The sequence below is a fragment of the Taeniopygia guttata genome, chromosome 30 (genome assembly GCF_048771995.1).
Source record: "Taeniopygia guttata chromosome 30, bTaeGut7.mat, whole genome shotgun sequence".
Taxonomy (NCBI): Eukaryota; Metazoa; Chordata; class Aves; order Passeriformes; family Estrildidae; genus Taeniopygia; species Taeniopygia guttata.
The window spans coordinates 6617408-6639511 of record NC_133055.1 but is presented as its reverse complement, the minus strand read 5'-3'; the positions used below and the strand labels follow the sequence as shown (position 1 = coordinate 6639511).

Genomic DNA, 22104 nt, shown 5'->3' with positions numbered 1-22104 from the left:
GGGTGTCGGCGAGGCACGTGAAACCTTATCAGGTGCAGACGCAAGTGAACGTGGACCCGGGAAGCAGAGAAGCAAGCACGCAGACGAAGGCAGACGACGACGCAGACGTCACATCAGACAACAACTGATCACCCAGAGACTTGGGGGGTTTTCTTTTCCTGGGAAATCAAGTGTTGTTTGGGTGTTGCTGCATTGCAGGGTCTCTCACAGAGGGTGGGGGCATGGACATGGGATTCAGGCAGATAGTGTTCATGTGCTTCATTCTCTTGCCTATTGCCTTGAGCAATTGGACAGACTTTCCCGTGAAACAACCAAAGGAAAATGTGTGGGAAACTTTGGCAAAGGCAGCGGGTCTAGACAGCATTTGTCTGACTCATTCAAAGCCAGGAAAACCATTTTCAACATGTTTAGTAGGTGTGCCAGTGAAGGAATGGCCAATTCCAAAAGGCATCCCTCCAGAGATTCTGAAAACTTTCTCGGATCCTGTGGAAGGATGGCAAGTTTGGACACAGTACCTTCCTGTGGCTCACTTGGAACCTCCAGAATTGGACATTTTTGGATCAACAAAAATGAAATGGTGCATTGAATTTAATTCATCAGGAGTGGCAAAGACAGATAATCATACAATAGATGTCACTCCCAATCAGCCTTTTTATAAAAATGCATCATCTTGGTGCAATCACACAAAAATAACAAGCAAACCATCCCTTCAACACCCAGCCACTTTACCGAACGGAATGTTTTTCATTTGCAGGGACAGAATTTGGCCTGCTATCCCTGCAAAAATCAAGGGCGGTCCATGCAGCATCGGGGAACTCTCATTGTTAACACCTGATTTGAAAACTTTGCAAAAGCAGACACACAGGGAAAAAAGATCCCTTGAACAATATAGTCCAAATTGTGATGATGATGTTTCTACCTGGAACAAGGCTCAGAGAATTGCAATAGCAATTTTCTCACCCCAAACAGCATCAGGGGTGGCCTTGACACAATTGGATCATGTAGCATGTTGGTTGAGTAAACACAGTCGTGCCATTTCGTTTGCACTGAGTGACATGTTAACAGACATCAGCGGTGCAAGGCAAGCAGTGCTTCAAAACAGGGCGGCAATTGATTATTTGCTGCTGACACATGGGCACGGATGTGAGGAATTTGAGGGGATGTGCTGCATGAACTTGTCCGATCATTCAAAATCTATTCATGAAAATAGAAAACAGATACAGAATAGTATTAGCAAATTGAACAGAGTTACAGGGTCCTGGTGGGATAATTTGTTTAACCTTTTTGATATCTCACCATTGTGGAAAGAACTTTCGAAAATAGCATTTTATATTCTTATAGGGCTTGTAGTTCTTCTGCTTGTTCTACCATGCATTTTCGTGTGTATTTGAAGGACCTTGAACAGCATGATAAAGCAGGTGTTTCAGGTTCAAACAGAGAGGGGAGATGTCGGAACTCAAAATGTCCCTCAGACATTTTTAGAGGTTCCAGGCCTTGGTCAGAAGCATTTTAGACCCTGGCAAGCAGCTGAAAACAGCTGTGATCTTGAGTTTGAACCATGGAACGAATTACCAACTTTGAAGGTGGAACAAGCAGTCACAGAGGGTTAGATGATATAGTAAAAGTAGTCACAAATTAGAGGGTAAAATTTTTTAGTATTGTACAGGGGGGTTTTAACACCTGTACAGGGGGGTTTTACTTTGTACAGGGGGGTCAGGAGTTCTAAGATGGAGGAAAGTGGGCCTGAACCTGTTCTTCCTCCTTCTTCTTCCTTACCTCCATGTTCTTGGTGATGTTGGCATTTTTCTATTGGTTTAGGCTGGGGACACACTATTCAACGTAGATGATAGATATTGGCACATTATTGTAAATATAGTACACGTAATTTCTGGTATATAATGTTTGTACCATCCCACTGAGGGGCAGAGCCCCGCACGCTGCCCTGCAGGACAGACCTGCGGCAGGGCAGCAGAACATGTTATAGATAAGCAAAAATAAACAACCTTGAAACCAGCACAGACGAACTATGGCTTCTTCTTTGGCAACGGGGCAGAAAGACAGAGACTTTCTACAATCTCGGAATCACCAATACCCACAGATTCCGACACCAGACCTGCCAGGGTAGCCAGAGGGATGCCCTGGATTACCACAGCAAACCTCATCAGGTCCCATTGCTATGGTCAGTTCCCATGGCAACCATCACCAGCCCCTGTTGCTATGGTCAGTTCCCATGGCAACGATTTCCAGTCCCATCCCCAGGATCATGGGATCCCAGAACCACAGAAGTGGCTGAGCTGGGAGGGACCCATCAGGATCCTTGAGTCCAGCTGCTGGCCCTGCACAGGACACCCCAACACTGCCAGCCTGGGCCTGGCAGCGCTGTCTAAACGCTGCTGGAGCTCAGAGAGCCCTGGAGCTGTGACCCTTCCCTGGGGAGCCTGGGCAGTGCCCCAGCAGCCTCTGGGCAAAAACCTTTCCCTGAGATCCAACCTCAGCCTGCCCCGACTCAGCTGCAGCCGCTCCCTCCACTCCTGTCCCTGGGCACCAGAGTGAAGAGGTTCCCTCAGCCCCAGCCAGGGACCCGCTCCCAAGGCTGCTGCCATGGCCACCAGGGCTGGCACCAGCTGGGATGCTCGGTTTCCACAGGCCGAGATTCAGGAATGGGATTTCCCAGTTTCCTGCTCTCGCTAAAACCCCGTTGGTGCCCATTGCCCTCCCACCTTCCACTGAAGGAAAAAAATGGAAAGATCCCAGGCTGGGATAAGAACAATTTACTGGGAACAGCAACGAGATAAGGAACAAACAGGAATAGAAAAACTATTGACAACAGAAGGGATAAGAAAAAGTATTTACAGGGGAAATTACATCACCATCAATTGTATCTTCCTGGCCACATGTCTCCTCCTGCCTGGAAAGGACACCCTTCTCAGAGAGAGAGAGAGAGAGAGAGAGAGAGAGAGAGAGAGACAGAGACAGAGACAGAGAGACAGAGAGAGAGAGAGAGAGTCCCTTTCCTGCCCCTGGCAATGACCTGAGGTGGGAGTGAATGTAGTGACAGGGCCATGGCCACACCCTCATGTTCTTCAATCCCACATCAGGTCATTGGCAGGGGCAGAAGAAGGTACAGGTGTCTTCCCAGCATGGATCACAGGGAACAGGGATCACCAGGGCTCTTCCCAATGTGGGTTCTTCAATGGGGGGTTAAGCTGGAGCAGTGCATGAAGCTCCTCCTGCAGTTGGGGCACTCACAGTGCTTCCATCACCGGTGGCTCCGTTGGTGTCTGGTCAAGTGAGAGCTCCGGGTGAAGCTCTTCCCACACTGGGGACACTCATAGGGCCTCGCCCCAGTGTGGATGCGCCGGTGGCTGATGAGGTTGGAGGTTTCCTTGAAACCCTTCCCACAGTCAGAGCAGAGGAAGAGCCTCTCCTCGGTGTGGACCCGCTCATGCAGGAGGAGATTGTAGCTGGAGTGAAACCTCTTCCCACACTGGGGACACTCGTAGGGCCTCTCCCCAGTGTGGATGCGCCGGTGGGTGACAAAGGTGGAGTTTTGCTTGAAGCCCTTCCCGCAGTCAGGGCAGCGGAAGGGCCTCTCATCCCTGTGAATCCGCTGATGTTCAAGGAGATGGGAGCTGCTGTGAAACCTCTTCTGACACTCAGGACACTCGTAGGGCCTCTCCCCAGTGTGGAACCTCTGGGGGATGATGAGGTCGAAGCTGCAGCTGAAGCCCTTCCCACACTCCCCACACTTGTAGGGCCATTCCCCAGTGTGGATCATCTGATGTCGTTTCAGACTGTTGCTATGCCTGAAGCTCTTCCCACACTCCAAGCACTTGTGGGGCTTCTCCCCATTCTGAAGCTTCTCAGGGACCACCAGGTCTGAGCTCTGGCTGAAGCTCTGCCCACCTTCCTGACCCAGAGTGGGCCTTTCCTCCTCAGAGCACCCTGGGCTGGGTTTGCAGCCCCTCCTTGTGTGGGATCTCTGGGGCTTTTCCTCCCTGTTGGATTCTTGCGCTGTGGAGTTGCTCAAATCGGCCTCTTCCATGAGGTTGTGCTGCAGAGATTTGTCCTTCCTGATCTCCATCCTCAGCTCCTCCTCTGGGGTAGGAAGGACAAGGAGAGGATGGGATTTGCCTCCGTGCCACAAGGAAGGGTAAGGAGATCCCCCCAGTGCATCCCCGTCAGCAGAGCGTCGGCAGCGGGGCTGTCCTGCAGCCGGGGGCCAGGCTGGGCTGGGAGGTGGAACAGGAGAGAGGGGGAAAGGGGCACTGACTTCCTCCTCACCTGCCTGGATGTCCCAGGGCGCCTTCCTCTTCCTCACAGCCTTCTCCTCCATCTGGCAAAGGGCTGGGTATGGGAAATTCTGTTTTGGGAGGAAAACAAGGGATGAGCACAGTGAGTTTTGTACTCATTTCAAAGCAAACCAGGGGGAGAATTTATGCCAGACTTACAATTGAAAAAGAAAATTAATATCAAGGCAATGATAGAGAAATCCTGGCTTAAACTCACAGAGTCAGGATATAACCTGACACCCCACTGGTCAGGGTGGTGGTAGCAGTCTGATGAAATGGTGGCTGCAGTCCGGCTGGAGTGATGAACATGATTCTGTCAAAGCGGTGATCCTGTAGAAGGGTCTGGTCTTCCTCTGAAGGTCCAGTGGTGGTTATGGAGCTCTTGTCCTCTGGGAATGCAGTAGGCAAGGTGGTCGTGGTGTTGCAAGGGTGAGATTATATCCAGGTAGGAATGCTTGGTTCCTCCCCCTGGGCGGAGCATCCCACAATGGGATGATGTAATTTTATCAGTCCTGCAGTGACACTCAATGGCCCATTAACAGAAGATGGCCCCTGGAGGGCGTTATCAGGGCTGAGCCATGGAAGAGATAAAGAACACTGCCCCACCTGTTGATAACAGTTTATGGACATGGTGACTGAAAACACTTTTGGTTACATCTGACACTGTAACCTGAAACAGTGAGGCAATCCCTGCTCGGGGTGGGGGGTGAACACCACCCCCCTTACCCAAACTGGCTCAGGTGTAAAACCCCCACCCTGGGAAGGCCACGCACACAGGGGACAATGTCACACTTGCCTCACCCCAGGGGAGGTCTCTGTCCCTGTCACTCCCTTTGCTCTCCCCCCTTTTCTCTTTCTTTCCATCTCTCTCTTTACCTCAAATTTACTGTTCAATAAAATCCACTTTGGATTTGGTCTCCTTAGCACCTTCATTGGGGCAGAGACATCTCTCTAAAAATTTTATTAACCAGATTGCGACATTATTTTGGCACAGTGTGTTCAGGGCACTGCTGTCTGACCCCAAGTGCCTTTGACAACAGCATGGATCTTTCCTCTGCGAAGGTTCTCCCTCTTTCTGGAGGAACTCTTGGAAACTTGGATGCAGCTTCCTCTGAGTGACTTTTGGGAGAACTTATGAGGAAAATGGCTGTTGTGGGTGGCCAGTGTAAAGAAAGTATTTTCTTGTCCATCCTTGAAAAATTTTTTTAAATAACTGGAGAAAAGGGAACAAATGATACTAGCAAGACTGACAAGGATCATTCACCCCAATGTGAGGAACTCAAGGCCAGTAAATTCCTACAAGAAGCCCAGTTCAAGTAGATAAATTCCCAAGTAACTCCCGAATTCACTGTTCTGGGGACTTTGCCAAATATGAGCATCATTATTTTCTTTGTCCCTGTCACCTTTGTGACAGCTACACAGAGCTTTCCCTTCCCTTTATTAATCTGTACTGGGCCAAATTTCCACTTTCCTTTTATCGAAACCTGCCAGCAGCTGAGCTGAAGCTGTGCAGGAACTGATGAAACTTGGATTTGCCACAGAATTGCTTCTATTTTCAGTTTATTCATGTTTGGGATTTGATGTGTTTCCATCACAAGTGACTTGTGGGAATAGTAAATCTTCCTCAAGGCATTTTATGGAGGGTTAAGTTTGATTTCTGCCAAGTTTGTTTTGTCCAGTGCTCACAGGATGCTGAAGGGGTATCTGGTTTTGGTTTGGCCCTAATTTTCTTCTGATTTGTCTTTATCACTTAAAAACACCTGAAAAATGACTAAAAAGAGTATTGACCAGAGATGTCAAAAGTCCCACCATTTAAGAGGTATTTGAGGTGGAATTTATGGTTTGGGAACATATTCTGGAGGATTTGTGGGTTCTTGGGGGATATATGGGAGTATTCTCCATAACTTTGCACTCCAAAAGCCAAGGTGGATTGCTCTGTCACCTCAAAATTACTCAATGCCACTGGAAACACCTCAATCTTACCCAAAAATTACTCAATCCCACCTCAAAGTGGCTGGTTCCCACCTCAGTCCCATGCCAAAATTACTCAATTCCACAGCCTCCAGGGTTAGATGGGGTTGGAAGGAGATTGAGAGAAGATCCAAATTTGAGGTTTTGGGATCAGGATTGTATGGGGCTGGGTGGTTGTGATTTATTTTGATAATAAATAAAACTATCAGAATTATTGATTTCTGTCCCATTCATTTTCTGTCAGTTCTGGTTTGCTTTTCAGAGTGCTGCCTTCTCAGCTGATTTTGTTTGTGACCTCCTGTCCCAGACTGAAAAGCAAGATGTGTTCTATTTGCCATCTGTATGGCAGTTGTCCTGTGTTAAGTGGGCAGTTTTTCCTTATCTCTTCCACAATCAGTCCCCCCTCAGGGGAGACATCTGCTGATAATGGGCTATTGAATGTCACTGCATGACTGATAAGAACTGTAACATCCCATTGTGAGATGCTCTGCCCAGAGGGAGGAGCCAAGCATTCCTACCTGCATCTAGTCTTGAGATTCTGGCCCTCCAACACAGCTTTTTCTGGGCTGGATTTCTCAGAGGAACAGCTGCCTCTTCCTCTTCAGAAGAAGGCACCCCTTTCTACAGGATCACTTCTCCAACAGAACCACACCTGACACTGCAGGAGGACTGCAGCCACCATTCCAATTGGACTGCAGCCAACACCCTGTCCAACAGAGTGTCAGGTTGTATTCTGGCTCTCTCAGTGTTGTTTTGGTTCACTGCATTGTTCATATTCTCATTTTCTTCTCTAATAAAAAGCTGTTATTCCTGCTCCCATATTTTTACCTGAGAGCCCCCTTTAATTTCAAATGTATATCAATTCAGAAAGAAAGAGTCTACATTTTTCCATTTTAGGAGAGGCTCCTGCCTCCCTTAGCAGACACGTGTCATTCCAAACCAAAACACCTCCTTTCTCTCCTGCCTTCCTTTGCCTGCTCTGTTTCTCTCTCAGAGTCTCCATTGACCCAGGGCAGCTCCCACCAAAGACCCTGTCCTGATTTAATTCCCAATCCATGAGCTACGACAACCATGGGTGAAGTTAGGAAGGCTGGCAGTGAAATGTCACTGTAAGATCTTGCTCCACTTGGCTGTTGGCTCTTCCATAAGAGCTTTGCCTTCAAGGGCAGGGACATCTTTTCCTGGCTGGGAACTGGAATTCCAGCCTGTCCTGGTTCAGGTCAAATTTGGGGAAAGAACCCTAAAAGGTTTTCCTTTAGGAAAGCAGACTCAATTGGCCCTTCCCCCCCCGCAACCAGTTCGGGAAGGATACTTCTTTGGGGGAAAGTGGAAAAAACCTGTTTATTAAACAAGCAATTTTAAACAATATTAAACAATAAAACTTCTCGCCACTCCAAGAGAGAGACAAACTCAGGAAAAATCCCCCGGGTTGCAGCTGGGCTCACTCAGTCTCTAATCAGTCCCTCCGGCGCTGGAAATGCTGCGGTCCAGGCCCGGCCCGCTGGGCCACAGTTGCGAGCTGCCACTGCTCTTCTGGGTGTTCAGTCCAGAGCAGGTCCAGAGAAAGGGAAAAAAACTACAGTCCAGGGAACTTCTTTGCCTCAGCTAGCTAAAACTAACTAGGAAAAGAAAAAAATAAAACAAAGGAGAGCTCTCTCTCGCTGTCTGTCCATCCGCAGACGACACAGTCCAGGAGCAGGAATGTGGAGGAGGGAGTGCAGTTCTTGACAACAAACTCCGTGCTTCTTCCCCCACCCCGCCCCCCTTCACTCCTGGAACAAGTCTTAAAGGTGTAGAACTTATTATTCAACATAAACAGGGCAGATGATTGGGGATAAAGGCATCATACAGTCAACCTAGGACAGTGGCCATGGAACCTAGGTTCTGCCATGGAACCTCATGGAACAAAGGGACCATGGTGACACTGTGGAACCAGGGAGACTGTTTTTGGCAGTAGGAAAGCTCATGGAACCCCAAGTCCATTGTGACACAGCAAGGCCTCATGGAACCAAGGGACCATTGTTAAACTGTGTGGCCTCATGGAACCTTGAGCCATTGTGACACAACATGGCACCTCATGGAGCCAAGAGTCCATTGTTACACTGTGGGGCCCTGTGGAACCAAGGGGACCACAGTGACTTTCTGGGGCCTCATGGAACAATGGAGACTGTTCTGACTCTTTGGGACCCACTGGAACCAAGGGGCCATTAGAGCATGGCAGGGCCTCATGGAATCAAGGGGACTACAGTGTCACTTAGACCTCGTGATTTAACCTTACTTACAGGCCTGACTGGCTCAGCTACCCAAGGCACTCAGACCCCTCAGAGAACAGCATTTCTGCCACATTTCCCCAGCACAGGCACTCCTGTGTGCACACAGACACAGAGAGTCAGTGCAGGGCACCTGTGAGAAATTCCCCTGAGGGCAGGGAAATGCTCCCTGTGGATGCTTTGGCATCTCCCCAGCAGGGAAGGGTTGAGCCTGGAGGAATGGGGGGATCGGCCCAAGCTCCCTCGTTGTTCGGGATCCCCCGAGTGCAGCAAACGGGAGAGTTCCCGGCGCGGAGAGGCCCCACTCAGAGGGAGTCGCTGGCCCAGGAGAGCTCCAAGGGCTCCTTTTGGAGCGCTGTTTGTAGGGCCCCAAGAGAGCGGCTTCAGTCCCAGCCATGTTTCACCCTGGCCACACTTGGCATCAGCAGCTTTCTTTGGCAGGGTGAGAACAGGGATGTTGTGCCACTGAGGGAACACAAACAGTTCCCTGGGAACTGTTTGTCCTAGTTTAGGGCAAATTTGGGGAAAACCCAGGAAATAAACCCCCACGGCCCCTCTCCACCCACCTGGTTCAGGGAAAAATTTCCTCTGAGAGAGAAGTGGAAAAGAACCTGTTTATTCAACAAATAAAGCACTCCCCAGCACCAAAACAATTAACAACACCAGATGACAACAAAACTCTTTCACCCCTCTGAAGAGATGAACAAATCCAGAAGGTCTTTCCTGGGAGTGGTCGCCCGGGTCTGGACGCTGGGGATTGCTCTCCAGCACTGGGGATGGCTGCTGCAGATCACAAAATGCAGGCTCCTGGTGTTCCTTGGTGTTTCCCAGATCCCAGTCCAGAGCAAGTTGGATGATATTCAGAAAGAGGAAAGGAAAAAAGCAACAGTCCAGGGAAAGAATTGGACTGCTTAGCTAACCTAACTAGGAAGCAAAGCAAGAAAGCAGGCAAAGCAAGCAAGCCAAGCAAGCAAGCAAGCAAAGCAAAAGCCAGCCAGCCAGCACCAGCCTTTTCTAGACAGCAGACCATGGGGGGAGGTGAACCAGATGATAACACGGCAAAACAAACCTTCACTTTCAGAGTCAGTTCTGAAAGCACAGAACATAATATCAAACGTAAACAGAACACACGATTGGAGATACAAACACCATAACAGTCACCCTAGGACACCAGGGCTGCTCCTAAAGCAGCCAGGAGCTGGTTGGGCAGCAGCAGTGCCTGGAGCAGACAGGGTTTGTGATGAGCTCCAGAGGAGCTGAGCCCAGGGGCTGCTGGCCAAGGCCGAGGCCCAGCGAGCATTTCTCAGCTGGCAGGGCGGCCTGAGAAGGGGAGGGGGGAATGCACCAGCACAGGAACCATGGAACCAAGGGACCATTGTGACACTGTGGGGCCCTGTGAGACCAAGGGACCATTGTGACACTGTGGGGCCTGTGAGACCAAGGGACCACTGTGACACTGTGGGGCACCATGGAACCAAGGAGACCATTGTGACCCTGAGGGGACTCATGGGATCATGGAGACCATTGGGACACTATGAGGCCCCATGAAATAAGTAAATCATTGTGACACTGTGAGGCCTCATGGAACCAGGAGGCTTTGGTGGCACTGTAGGGCTGTGTGGAACCAAGGGTACAGGGTGACACTGCAGGGCTCATGGAACAGAGGAGTCATTGGGACACTGCTGGACCCCATGGAATCAATGCATCATTATGACACTTCGAGACCCCATGGAACCAAGGGAACCTGGAACAGGTCAGACTGGTTTGGCCTCCCAGGGGGAGTGGGGAGGGGGGGATCAGGTCAGGCTGATCTTGGAATGTCAAGGTCTGCCTCTCATCTGCTGCTGAAACACTGGGGCTCCCTGTTTCCTTCCTGTAGAAAAGATCTGTCCTTCTCCTCCTGGCAAACATGGCAAGAATTCAGATTTCACCTCCAAATTTCCTTATTTCCAGGGATTGTTCCTATAGGAATATTGCCAGGACAAGTCTGCCTTGCAATGGTTTCACAAGGCTCACCTCCCATCTGTCCCCAAAACACTGGGGAAGGCTCCATGCTTTCCTTCCTATGGGAAAGACCTGTCCTGCTACTCCAGCCACCCATGGCCAACACTGGGGTTCCACTTCCAAAATTCCCTGTATCCAAAGATTGCTCCCAGACAAAATCTGCCATTACTGACGAGTTTGGCTGGCCTTGGCCCAGTGAGGCTCTCACCTGCCTTCCACGCCCTGTGGCTCTGTGCTTTCCTTCCTATGGAAAAGAACTGTCCCTCTCATCCAGGTGTCCATGGTGTAAGAGATAGTCCAAAGTTTCCCTCATGTGCCTCACGACCTTTGCAAGGACAGAGACTCAGACCCTGCAGACCCTGAGTGCAGTTCTGGCCTGGTTGAGGTGGATTCTCACCAGGTGATTGTTTGCAGGTGTGTTTGCTGTGCTGCCACGCTGCACGGCTCCTGGCAGGGCCTGGCAAGGAGCGGCGTGCTCTGTACACTTAAACCTGCTGCACAATCCCCACTCACCACAACAGGGTTAATGAGGGGTTAATTTCCCCACCTCTCAGCTTTGGTGATCCCCCATGGAAGATCCCTCATCTGCCTCATGACCACCATCAAGGACGGAGATTGAGGCCCCCTCCCACGGGCTGAGACTGAGACCCTTAAAATTCTAACACAGGGCGCTGGCCTGACGGAAGCGGGATGTCTGCCAAGTGTTCCCTCAGGTGTGATCGCTGGACCAAGACTGGTTTCCCATGGCAAGGAGTCCTGAAACAATGGGTCCTGCTCGCTGCCGGGACTGGTTTGTCCAGTTCGGAACTGCACTGTCTGTGCTTGTTCTCAGCTTATTCTCCACTGCCCTGTACCTGCTCCCTCAACTATAATAGACCCCTGAGTTAACCAAAGACTTTGAGATTCTCCCCGATGTGACAATACAGATCTGTTGGCTGGACCACGAGGATTTCGTCTCTCTGTTGGTAGCTATTTCCCCTTGCCCTCTTTCTCTGTCTCTCTATCCTTTATCTCCTTCCTAACCCTTCTATCCCATCTGCTGAGGGCATCAATAAAAGGTGCATTTGCTTTCAGTGATATTGGAAGTCCCCCTGCTGTGTGTCCTTTGCACTTTGAGATGGGTAAAATGAAACATCAGGACCCCCACTTGTACCAGCGGATCGTGGCAGCCCAGCACCCTAAATGGGGAGAGCCAAGAGGGGGGAGCTTTTGGGATTGCTGGGACTCCCGGCAGCCTGGGGAGGGCGGGCAGCGAGGAGAAGGGGGACCCCCAATCCAAGTGTGACCCCAGCAGCTGGGACAGGGGGGAGCCCCGAACAGCAAAGGGGAGGGAGCAGGGACGGGGAACTCCTGGGAGGCTTTTTCAGGGCTGGCTCTTGGTGCTTGGGAGGTTTTTATGGAGCCCAGGTGGCCAGGGACTTCTAGGGATGGACTGGGACAGAGGGACCCTCAAACTCAGCGTACTCATCCCTTGTTTTTCCCCAAACCAGGATTTTCCATTCCCAGCCCCTGGGAGGCTGCAAGGAAGAAAAAGATGTCCCAGGACACCGAAGCAGGTGAGGAGGAAGTCAGTGCCCCTTTCCTCCTCTCTCCTGCTCCATCTCCCAGCCCAGCCTGGCCCCCGGCTGCAGGACAGCCCCGCTGCCGGTGCCCTCCTGCCGGGGATGCACTGGAGGGATCTCCTTTCCCTTCCCTGTGGCACGGAGGCAAATCCCATCCTCTCCTTGTCCTTCCTCCCCCAGAGCAGGAGCTGAGGATGGAGACCAGGAAGGACAAATCCCTGCGGCACAACCTCATGGAAGACGCCATTTTGAGCAACTCCACAGCACAGGAATCCAACAGGGAGGAAAAGCCCCGGAGATCCCACACAAGGAGGGGCTGCAAACCCAGCCCAGGGTGCTCTGAGGAGGAAAGGCCCACTCTGGGTCAGGAAGGTGGGCAGAGCTTCAGCCAGAGCTCAGAGCTGGTGGTCCCTGAGAAGCTTCAGAATGGGGAGAAGCCCTACAAGTGCTTGGAGTGTGGGAAGAGCTTCAGGAAGAGCTCCCACCTGATCAGGCATCAGATGATCCACACTGGGGAGTGGCCCTACGAGTGTGGGGAGTGTGGGAAGGGCTTCAGCTGCAGCTCTGCCCTTGTCACCCACCAACGCATCCACACCAGGGAGAGGCCCTATGAGTGTCCCGAGTGTCAGAAGAGGTTTCAGACCAGCTCCCATCTCCTCCGGCACCTGTGGATTCACACGGATGAGAGGCCTTTCTGCTGCCCCGACTGCGGGAAGGGATTCAAGGAAAACTCCACCCTCATCACCCACCGGTGCATCCACACTGGGGAGAGGCCCTACGAGTGTGGGGAGTGTGGGATGAGCTTCAGCCAGAGATCCAACCTGATCCGCCACCAGAGGATTCACACTGGGGAGAGGCCCTATGAGTGTGGGGAATGTGAGAAGAGCTTCAGCCAGAGATCCAACCTGATCCACCACCAGATGATCCACACTGGGGAACGGCCATACAAATGTGGGGAATGTGGGAAGGGCTTCAGCCAAAGGTCCCAACTGATCACCCACCAAATGATCCACACTGGGGAGAGGCCCTACGAATGTCCCGAGTGTAAGAAGAGGTTTCAGGCCAGATCAAATCTCCTCCTGCACTGGCGGATCCACACTGGGGAGAGGCCCTACGAGTGTCCCCAGTGTGGGAAGAGCTTCTCCAGGAGCTCTCACTTGACCAAACACCAACGGAGGCACCGGTAAGGGAAGCCCTGTGAATGCCCCTGTTGAGAGTTTAGCTGAAGAATGGCTGCGCAGCAAGGGACACGAAAGGGTTAAGTTGATGAGAGTGTGAGAATACGTGACATGTAGCATGAAAACTATGCCCTTGAGAAACAGATGTTTTCTATCAACCTTGAGAGCCAGACATCTCCTAACAACCTTGAGTATACAGATGTCTCGATAAAAATGAAATATTGCTTGGTATGCAGAAAAGTAATCAAGTATAAAGAAACAGTAACCGCAAGGCTTATCGCAAAGAGATATATGTGTTCATAGAAAGGTAACCAATCCTGAGCTTCACTTTTGCAATCCGTATGAACTAGTTAGTGCTTGTATAAAGAAACTGTAATCGACTCCAATAAACTGAAAACTTGTTGACCATGATATCATGAGACTCGTTTTCCCGCGACACTCTCACCAACAATTGGCGCCCGAACAGACGGGACCCCCCCCCGCCTGGATCTGTGAGACGTTGCGTTGGGTTCGGGTCCCGCAGCTAGACGGACGGCGATTAAGCTTTACCTGGAGCCGCGCCCTGAGTGACCACAGCGGTGAGCTCAGCCGATACGTGCTGCCGAAGCCTGGAGGGGCTGCAACAGCGCTGACGTGAGTATGGATAGGCAAGCAGCATATGACCTTTTCACCTCCTTTCTCAGATGGAGGCAATTTAAGGGGCTTGATTTAGATAAAGATCTCCCTGCTTTATTGCAGCATGCAGCCTCGTATTCCTTTTTCTCAGACCCGCATACTGTACATGAATTAGGGGAATGGCGAAAATATGGGGATAAGTTGTGGGAATTTACGTTAGACGATGATAAACCCGCAAAGAAAATGAGCAAGGTATGGAAAGTAATTCACAATGAGTTGTTAATGTTCCAAGCGGAAAAAAGGGCAGCTGAGGGAGTAAAGACAGCACAAGAGCGTAATCGCGATTACGGTTTACCGGCAGATCCTAGTGCTCCAAATCCCCCCTTTTTTACGATGGTTAATGTGCCTTCATCCGTACCATCCACCCCCCCCGCCGAGCCGCCGAGTATCGCGATCCCCGGGAATGCTCACCACAACCCCCCTCCCCCACCTCGGGCAACTGTTTCTCTCAGTAGCCAGGAGCCTGTCCCTGGGGCAGAAGCTGACCTCGCGGAGGCCATGGCCAGGGAGAGACGTGAAATCTGGAGCACGCTCGCCCGTGAGGGGATGGAAAAGGGGGACGCTGATCTTGTTGCAGCAGCTCAGGAGACCTTAGCGTTTCCAGTCATTTATACGCCTAACCCGCAGGGGGGTGGGCAACAGGCACAGGTGCAAAATTTAGATTGGAAAATGCTGGCCCAGTTGCGTGCCACAGTGGGGAATTATGGAGTTTCTAGTGAACCGGTTAAACAGATGCTCGATTACATGTTTAATGCCCAAGTGCTGTTGCCTGCAGATATCAGAGGCATTGCCAAATTGATTTATACCCCACATCAACGACTGTTGTTTGAAGCGCACTGGAGAGAGGAGGCTGCATTGAGTGTAAATCTCCCAAGGGCCCAGGGGGATGCCTTGACAGGGATCACGGTTGATGAACTAATAGGGCAAGGCGCATTTCTGAGAGTTGAGACCCAAGCAGCTTTAGGACCCGACAAACTCAGGGAAGCTATGACAGTGGCCAAAAGAGCGATGGATAAAGTTAAAACCCTGGGAGGGATACCTATATATATGGGAATCAAACAGGGTAGAGACGAGCCCCTTGGTGCCTTTGTAGATAAGATCATGGATGCATTGTCTAAAGCGGGAGTACCAGATCATATGCAAGACGCCCTGCTAAGACAATGCATCCTACAAAACGGCAATCCCACCACTAGAGCCTTGATTAATTCGACCCCGGGGGATTGGAAGGTGCAGGACCTATTAGAAAAGGCTGCCTCTATGCCGACTGGCCCCCAGGTATTTTTAGTAAATGCTCTGCAGAAAATAGGAGAGGGATTACAGGAACAAGCCATAGCCCTGTGTGAGCAAACTATTAGCTCTCAAAATCAAGTCATGGCAGCTCTTGCTCCCCTCCAAGCGGCAGCCGCACACCCCCGCTCGACCAACGCTGGCAGCAATCGAATGAAGTGCTACCGATGTGGAAATGTAGGTCACATCCGCCGAGAATGTGGAGCTACGGGAGTATGGTGCAATAAATGCCAATCCAACACGCACAACTCCACTGCTTGTCGAAGGAAGCAGGGAAACTCGAAGAACAGCGTGAGCAGCGGCCGCGCAGGGACACAAATGGCAGCTGCACTGTCAACACCCCCCGACAACTCAAACCAGCAACAACCGGGAGCCTCGGCTTGGACCTGGCAGCCTCAGTAGATGTTGACATCCTTTCCACTCACTTGCATAAGGTTCCCACTGGACTTTTTGGCCCTATTTTTATAAATGGCCAGCCAATAGGGGGCTTGATAATTGGTCGCTTCTCTGCTACTACTCTGGGTCTGTATGTTGAGCCGGGGGTTATTGACTCTGATTGTAAAAGTGAACTTATGATTATGGTCCATACTCTGTATCCCCCCGTGAAAGTACCCAAAGGGCAGAGACTAGCCCAATTGATTCCGTTGCCTCAAATGACCAAGGGACTAATGTCCCTTACACAAGAGCCCAGGAATGAAGGGAGCTTCGGATCTACGGGAGGCCTAACCTTGCTCACCATAGACCTCAATACTCGACCTAAGAAGTCCTGTCGTCTGACTTATCAAGGACGCAGTATCACACTTAAGGGACTCCTCGATACAGGTGCTGACTCGAGTATAATTGATCCTGCACACTGGCCTTCCACCTGGCCAATACAGCCCTCAGCAACCACTGTCACTGGCATCGGAGGAATGACACTGGCTAATCGTACCCCTGTACTGACAGTCGAGATTGAAGGGAAACAAGCATCGACAGCATTTTCTATAACAACACTGCCACCTACTGTTCACTGCCTAATTGGCCGTGATATTCTTGCTCAACTGGGTCTTGTCCTCACTAATGATCACCCTTTACAGTAATGGTCATTGCTTGGACTTTCCCACTGCCACTTACTTGGATTACTGATAAACCTGTTGTGGTTAAGCAATGGCCTCTAAAACGGGAAAGTTTGGAACAGGCACACCTTTTGGTTATGGAACAATATCAACAAGGACATGTTAAGCCCTCCACCAGTCCCTGGAATACTCCAATATTTGTAATCAAGAAGAAATCCGGAAAGTATAGGCTGCTGCACGACTTGAGAGCAGTAAATAATCAAATGGAACCCATGGGAGCGCTTCAACCTGGACTGCCTAACCCAGCTATGATACCAAAAGACTGGCCCATCCTTATAATAGACCTGAAAGACTGCTTTTTTACCATTGCATTGCATCCTAATGATACCAAACGGTTTGCATTTACGCTTCCTGCCCTTAACCATGGAGAACCTGACAAAAGATTTGAGTGGACAGTTCTACCACAAGGAATGCGCAACTCGCCTACACTTTGTCAACTGTATGTCGATGCTGCACTACAACCACTACGACGAAAAATGCCTGCTACCATTGTTTACCATTATATGGATGACATCCTGCTCGCTCAAAGAGAACCCTTTACAGCCTCACAATTCGAAGATGCTACAAGGATCCTAGCAGATTTTTCCTTGGTAGTAGCTCCAGACAAAATTCAGATGTCAACCCCTTGGAAGTATCTAGGGTGGACAATCACAGAACAGAAGATTATGCCTCAAAAATTTTCCATACAAATATCAATAACAACATTGCATGAGGCCCAAAAGCTTCTAGGTGACCTACAGTGGCTGAAGCCAGTCACCGGCATCCCTAATATCTTATTAGACAAATTGCGTCCGCTACTGAAAGGCACCGACCCTTGTGCCCCTGTTCATCTCACCCAAGCTCAGCAAGATGCACTTCAGAAAATTATGCATTGCATATCTACAGGATTTGTCACAAGGATTGACCCTGATCTCCCCCTGCATCTTACAATTTGGAATACTGAAGACCACCTACTAGGAGCTGTTACTCAGCAGTTAGAGAAAACAGGGGAGACAGCAGTACTGGAATGGCTGTCACCTCCATTGCAACAAAGAAAAACTATAACTTCAAAAATCGAAAATTTGGCATTGCTGATCAAAAAAGGACGCATCCGCATTCTGGAAATCAGTGGCCTGGAACCAACGGACATTAATCTGCCCATAGAAAAGGCCACGTTAGATTGGTACCTTTTAAACTCCACAGCCCTGGCTGAAGCATTATTGTCATCTGCAGCACAAATCAATACCGGTCCCCTTATACCGAAACCTTTGCGATAGCTAGGAGAATGGAGCTGGCTACAGAAACCCCTCAGAGAAGACAGGCCCATTCCAGATGCCACTACGGCTTTCACAGACTCTGGAAAACGCTCCAGGAAGGCGGCAGTAGTCTGGAAAAAGGGACAACAATGGCATCAACAAATATTAGAGGCAACATCAGAGGACAATTTGCAGACTTTGGAGTTGTTGGCAGTCATTTGGGCTGTAACTAACTTGCATGAACCATTGAATGTTGTATCAGACTCGCTTTATGTTGTGGGGGTAGTATCAAGGATTGAGGATGCTACTATCAGAGAAGTACAGAATCAGCGACTTTATGAACTGTTTCTTCAACTAAAACGTGCCCTCAGAATTAGAACTGAACCATATTCGGTCATCCATGTTCGTAGTCATAAATGGGACGAAGGGTTAGGAGAAGGAAACGCCAAGGCTGATAAGCTAGTCTCGCTTTCTCATCAAACAGTACTTCCTAGGCAGTCATTAGCATGGGAAAGCCATGCTATTTTCCATCAGAATGCTAAAGGCATGTAGAAAGAATTTCAGATTCCCTTAGAAGAAGCTAGAGCTATAGCCAAAACCTGTCCAATTTGTAGTAATCAAAACAGAGGCATGGGTCTGGGTGTGGGAGTCAACCCAAGGGGCCTGCATGCTAATGAGATATGGCAGATGGATGTTACTCATGTACCCAGCTTTGGCCGCCTTAAGTATGTCCATGTGACTATAGATACTTATAGTCATTATATATGGGCTACTGCACAGGCTGGCGAACGGGCTATACATGTAGAACGGCACCTGCACAGTTGTATTGCTGTCATGGGAACCCCACAGAAAATCAAAACAGACAATGGTCCAGCCTACTGTAGCAAGCGTGTAGCTCGTTTCATGCAGTTTTGGAACATTGCTCATGTTACAGGGATTGCCAACTCACCTACTGGACAAGCAATAGTGGAAAGAGCAAATAGAACCCTTAAACAGTATTTGGAAAAATATTCTGACATTAGTAGCATACAGGATAGACTACTTAAATGTTTGTTTGTGCTTAATCATTTATGTATTTTTGGAAACAGCGAGGTGCTGCCTGTGATTTCACATTTTTCCCCGTTGAAACAGCCTGGGCCTGAAGCGGTGGTCAGGTATCGGGACCCGAAGACAGGAATCTGGCAAGGCCCAGCTAAGGTTGTATACTGGGGCAGAGGCTACTTATGTGTTTCTACACCAACAGGCACTTTGTGGGTTCCTGCAAGGTGGACGCGACCAGCAGTTATTGATGAACAGTCCAGAGCAGAGGAGGAAATATCGTCTGCAGAAAGTGCTGGCACCGATCCTGCGAGAAGTTGAAGAGGAATTTAATATCAAGTTTTTATACGAAACTGCACAAGAAGTAGCTGAAATGCTTCTCCCAGTTTTACAGAGAGACTTTTTACACCATTGCCAAACTGCTTGCTTAGCTTGCTTTGCACATAATCACCAAGCGTGGGTAAAAATTTATTGTGGGAACTGTAATAGTAACTGGTGGGTTTTTCAACGGGTTCTTAGCAACGGACTTTGGTGCCTTAATTGTAATTTTGCCTGGCATAGGGAAACGCCGCAGCAAGCATTAACTGCGTTAACAGGAGATACTATAAGGAACAGTATAGCCAGAATAGAAAACAGGGAGGATCTAGAGCTTAGAGATTTGGTGTGGCAGGTACGCCACATAGTCAAAAAGATATTAGGAGACAGATGCTCATGCATTTTAGACTCTTGTTGTGGTCATGAAGTTCGTATACCAATTCAGTGGCAGGTGCCACCCAATCAATGGGATTATACTTGTCGTAGGTTTACTAAAATTAATAACCGTCGCAAGAACTACTACGGTAAAACATCCCAACATTAACTCCTTATTTCCTAGGCAGAACGTATGGATTTCATTAGCAAGACAGCTAAATAGAACAGACTTTTGTGTGTCCTTAGCCCAGCCTGAATCCCCCTTCCATACCTGCCTTATTGGCGTACCACTTAATGAGACAGAGTACTCTTATTTAGTCACAACCCGAACGGCCAGACACTGTAAAAACAATATTAGCTCCTGCCTTGAAGAATATGACTCGTGGGATGATAGATTACCTTATAGTGGCAAGCCCGACGAGCTAGAGATATTGGGCTCGCTCCATGCTGCCTCATGCATGTATATTAACTCCAGCAAATGTGATTGCAATGAAGGCAATGGTGCTTGGTTTAATATAACACTCTCAACGAATATTACCCCGCAACAGGAAAATTGGCAAAATCACTCCTTTTGGTGTCAGTCTATAGCTCGAAAAGAAACAGACCCAGGTACAACAATTCCTCGCCGATTGCCACCCGGAATCTTTTTAATCTGTGGGGACAGAGCATTCAGCGGCATTCCTCAACGGCCCACCGGAGGCCCTTGTACGTTTGGGCGTCTCACAATAGCACTCCCTAGCCAGAGCACTCTGCTAGGCCTATATAGCAATACCAGACAGGTAACCACCACACGACGAAAGCGCTCAACCATTGATGCTTCCTGTGACGATAATGTAAATTTGTTTAATCGCGCGGAGCAAGTGGTTGCCTCTCTTTTTATGCCCGGCCTTGCTGCAGGACATGCTCTTTTTCAGTTAGAGAAGTTACAATGTTGGGTAGGCAAGCAAGCCAATGCCACGTCTGAGCTATTAAGTATACTGGCCACAGACATAGATACCGTAAGACATGCAACATTGCAAAATCGGGCAGCTATTGACTTTTTATTATTGGCTCATGGGCATGGGTGTGAAGATTTCGAAGGAATGTGCTGTATGAATTTGAAAAATAGTTCCAAATCTATTCACAAGAAAATTCAGCATTTGCAGCAACATGTTCAGGTGTTACAGAGGGATGATACATTTTTTGGATTATCATTTGAATCATGGAAAATTACGGGGTGGCTTAAACACCTTTTGCAGTTCATGATAATAGGATTGTTAGTTATAGTGATTTTAATGCTTGTATTGCCGTGTGTATTTCAGTGCTTGCAAAGGACTTTAATGTCAATTATAGAACAAAAACGGAACACATCCTTGCTTGCTTATACAGAAAACAGGGGAAGTGTTGAGAGTTTAGCTGAAGAATGGCTGCGTAACAAGGGACATGAAAGGGTTAAGTTGATGAGAGTGTGAGAATACGTGACTTGTAGCATGAAAACTATGCCCTTGAGAAACAGATGTTTTCTAACAACCTTGAGAAACAGATATCTCCTAACAACTTTGAGAGACAGACATCTCCTAACAACCTTGAGCATACAGGTGTCTCATTAAAAATGAAATATTACTTAGTATGCAGTAAAGTAATCAAGTATAAAGAAACAGTAATTGCAAGGCTTATCGCAAAGAGATATATGTGTTAATAGAAAGGTAACCAATCCTGAGCTTCGCTTTTGCAATATGTATGAACTAATTAGTGCTTGTATAAAGAAACTGTAATCGACTCCAATAAACTGAAACTTGTTGATCATGACAGCATGAAGCTTGTTTCCCGCGACACGCTCACCAACATATGGCCACATCTGTGATGTCACGCATGTCTCTGTGATGTCACACAGACACCTCTGTGATGTCACACAGCTCTTTGTGATGTCACCCTGACATCTCTGTGACGTCACACAGCTCTCTGTGATGTCACTTGGACATCACTGTGATGTCACACTGACCCTATGAGGTCACACAGCTTTTTGTGATGTCACAGAGCTCTCTGTGATGTCACATTGGCATCTCCGTGATGTCACACAGACATCTCTGTGATGTCACACAGACATCTCTGTGATGTCACACAGGATCTGTGATGTTAATGCAGCCCCTGTGATGTTACACAGATCTCTGTGGTGTCTCACAGCCCCTGGAGTCTGACTGTGGTAGTTTATCTATCTTCCAGCCCTTCAAGCCATGAGCGAAGATGACAGCCCATCCTCCACTGACCTGGAAACTCAGGCAATATTTTGAAAAAATGTGCAGAACTAAGGTCATCTGCTGGATTCAGAGAACCAGGCTCCCAAGCAGAGTACCAGGAGACAGTGAAGAGAGCAGCAGGACTCAATGTCACTGGAGCTCCAGGCACACCTGATGTTGGCCACAGCTGTGCCTGCTGCAAGCTCCCATAGCTGCTGCCTTCCCCCTCCCTGTTGACAGCTCCCTCCCTCCAGCCCTCAAACGCTGCCCATTCCCTTTTTTTGGCCCCCATCTCATCCCGTCCCTTTCCCTTCCGTTAATAAACAGTTTGGTTTCTCCCCCTTACCTGCATCTCTGTGGAGCTGAAGCGGCGCAAATCCCGGGCCCTGGGACACACAGGCCCCTGCTGCTGTTCTCTTCCACGCCGTGTTCTGTGCACACACACAGAGGAACGAGGGCAGATCAGGCTGGAGAGGTGCCTGTGCTGAAGGTGCAGTTCCACAACCCTGTGGAGTTGCAGATCTTGCTGAGCAGCCTGGAGCTCCTGGAATTTGGAAGAGCCAAGCTGAGT

At 49.3% G+C, this 22104-nt stretch overlaps 1 pseudogene; it reads left to right on the top strand.

The window, feature by feature from the left end:
• The window catches only part of LOC140680996 (uncharacterized), a 608239-nt pseudogene that overhangs the window by 155779 nt on the left and 430356 nt on the right, over positions 1 to 22104 (top strand).